This window comes from Schistocerca cancellata, unplaced genomic scaffold (genome assembly GCF_023864275.1).
Source record: "Schistocerca cancellata isolate TAMUIC-IGC-003103 unplaced genomic scaffold, iqSchCanc2.1 HiC_scaffold_542, whole genome shotgun sequence".
Classification (NCBI taxonomy): Eukaryota; Metazoa; Arthropoda; class Insecta; order Orthoptera; family Acrididae; genus Schistocerca; species Schistocerca cancellata.
The window spans coordinates 1-2,500 of record NW_026046556.1 but is presented as its reverse complement, the minus strand read 5'-3'; the positions used below and the strand labels follow the sequence as shown (position 1 = coordinate 2,500).

The 2,500-nt window shown below is 57.0% G+C and overlaps 1 non-coding gene across 1 annotated transcript in view; it reads right to left on the bottom strand.

The window, feature by feature from the left end:
• The window catches only part of LOC126129709 (small subunit ribosomal RNA), a 1,909-nt gene extending 1,443 nt beyond the window's left edge, over nucleotides 1-466 (bottom strand). Inside the window, exon 1 of the ribosomal RNA XR_007527337.1 lies at nucleotides 1-466. This exon is cut by the window's left edge and continues 1,443 nt beyond it. This is a non-coding gene — a ribosomal RNA (small subunit ribosomal RNA).
• Between the last annotated feature and the right edge of the window lie 2,034 nt (nucleotides 467-2,500).

The window sequence follows — 2,500 nt, the reverse complement described above, 5'->3', positions numbered from 1 at the left end:
GGAGTGGGTAATTTGCGCGCCTGCTGCCTTCCTTGGATGTGGTAGCCGTTTCTCAGGCTCCCTCTCCGGAATCGAACCCTGATTCCCCGTTACCCGTTACAACCATGGTAGGCGCAGAACCTACCATCGACAGTTGATAAGGCAGACATTTGAAAGATGCGTCGCCGGTACGAGGACCGTGCGATCAGCCCAAAGTTATTCAGAGTCACCAAGGCAAACGGACCGGACGAGCCGACCGATTGGTTTTGATCTAATAAAAGCGTCCCTTCCATCTCTGGTCGGGACTCTGTTTGCATGTATTAGCTCTAGAATTACCACAGTTATCCAAGTAACGTGGGTACGATCTAAGGAACCATAACTGATTTAATGAGCCATTCGCGGTTTCACCTTAATGCGGCTTGTACTGAGACATGCATGGCTTAATCTTTGAGACAAGCATATGACTACTGGCAGGATCAACCAGGGAGCTGCGTCAACTAGAGCTGAGCAGCCGGCCGCCCGGGAGTGTGTCCCAGGGGCCCGCGCGAACACGCAAGCGTCCGCTCAATTATTCTGCAAACAGGAGGAGGCTGAGCTCCCCTGCACAATACACCTCGAAACCCTCTCAGGTCCCGGCGGCGCGCAGCGCCGTCCTAAGTACTTGGTCGGGTTCGAGAGAGGCGCAATCGCCCGGAGTTAGGCGAGTAGACGCTTTAGGTGCGACCACCCGTGCTCCCAACTGAGCTTGCCGCTGCCGACAGAGGCCCGGGAGCGTGCTGTCGTGGCATTGCCGGCGGGAGACAACACGCGCCACCTACGGTGACCGGCAGCTCCAACGCCAGCGCCACAGAAGGGCAAAGGCCCCACGTGGGTGCCGAAGCGAACTCTCCCAGCACAGCGCACGTGCCAACACGTCTGCACAACTGCGATACAAACCACCAGCGAGAACCGCTGGGGCGACCGAGCAGCAGACGGCGTCGCGGCGCCGAGTGCCGGGCGGCGGCGCATCCTCAACGCACACAGTCCTCAGTCGGACCAGCACACTGCAGATGTCCACCGCGCTTCGCACCGGGCCCGCGAGGACCCACTTTGGCCGCCCGGCGCCGCGCGCAGGGTGCCCCGGCGCGCAGCTGCGCCGCCTGCCGCGTCCGTCGGCCGGCGCGCCTGCCACTGGGCGCCCCCACCAGCCGGCTGTAGCGCGTGCGCCCACGCACCGCGCGGCCAGCACGCCGGGCGGCCCCCCCTCACCGGCCGGGGACGGTCCCACCCAGCCACCGCCGCGTATCGCTTCACACACAGATTTGCCCTTACTGATTTACCTCCAGCAACAACAACCGCACCACAATGGGTTTACCAGTTGTTCATTTGCGTAACGTCACCAGCAAACGTAGACGTCCATCCCAGTTTGCAAATGCAACGATTATTGCATACCTGTCTGTTAGGTGTCACGACACACTACGTCTGCCCACATACACGCAACAAAATGTGCACGACTAGAGAACACGTGGGAGGTGGCCCCCTACGTATGCGATGTCCATTACGAGACCGACTGTCAACCAGCATCTGTACCATGTCGCAGATGTGGAACGCGGTGCACCATGCTATCACACTGTGTGAGAAGAGACGACTACGTTTGAATACACGCGCCACTACATCAACAGACGGCTCATGCTGATCGCCATCCAGGGCGTCCGTTAATCCCACACGTCTCTATGGCGTACCACACTGCAATGTAGCTGTTATGGGGAGACGGCACGTGGCTGAGTGCACAACATTTGGACCGTATGGTTCGCTGTTGTTGGGCGCAGTCGTTGTACGGTCACACATGTGCCACAGCGTATCATGCAGTACATACGGACCTATGTGCAGTACAATGTGAGGGTTAAGCTTACGACATCAGCGGACAGTGGACACAGGCCGTACCACGACGTAGACTGAGCGCTTCGACATGCGAATGCCAGTGAACAGCTGCGAAGGGCATTGAACACGCAAGCACCTGAACGACCAGCGTGCGAAGGCAGGGGGGAGGGTGGGGGCGATGTACATCCTGCAGTCGTCCACATTACAGTGTACAGCGGGAGCATGTAAAAAGTAAGCAACACTTGCGAAGTGTTGAACATGAAACGATACACAAGAGGGTGGGCGGTGCGAGTAGCGAACTATATTCAGAGGGTTGTGGTTAGAACAACACTGGATTAATGTAACGTGTCATATGCCAATTACAGAGCAGGTTAAGGCACAACTTGGGTTAGGTTAAGGCACAACGTGGGTTAGGTTAAGGCACAACTTGGGTTAGGTTAAGGCACAACGTGGGTTAGGTTAAGGCACAACGTGGGTTAGGTTAAGGCACAACGTGGGTTAGGTTAAGGCACAACGTGGGTTAGGTTAAGGCACAACGTGGGTTAGGTTAAGGCACAACGTGGGTTAGGTTAAGGCACAACGTGGGTTAGGTTAAGGCACAACGTGGGTTAGGTTAAGGCACAACGTGGGTTAGGTTAAGGCACAACGTGGGTTAGGTTAA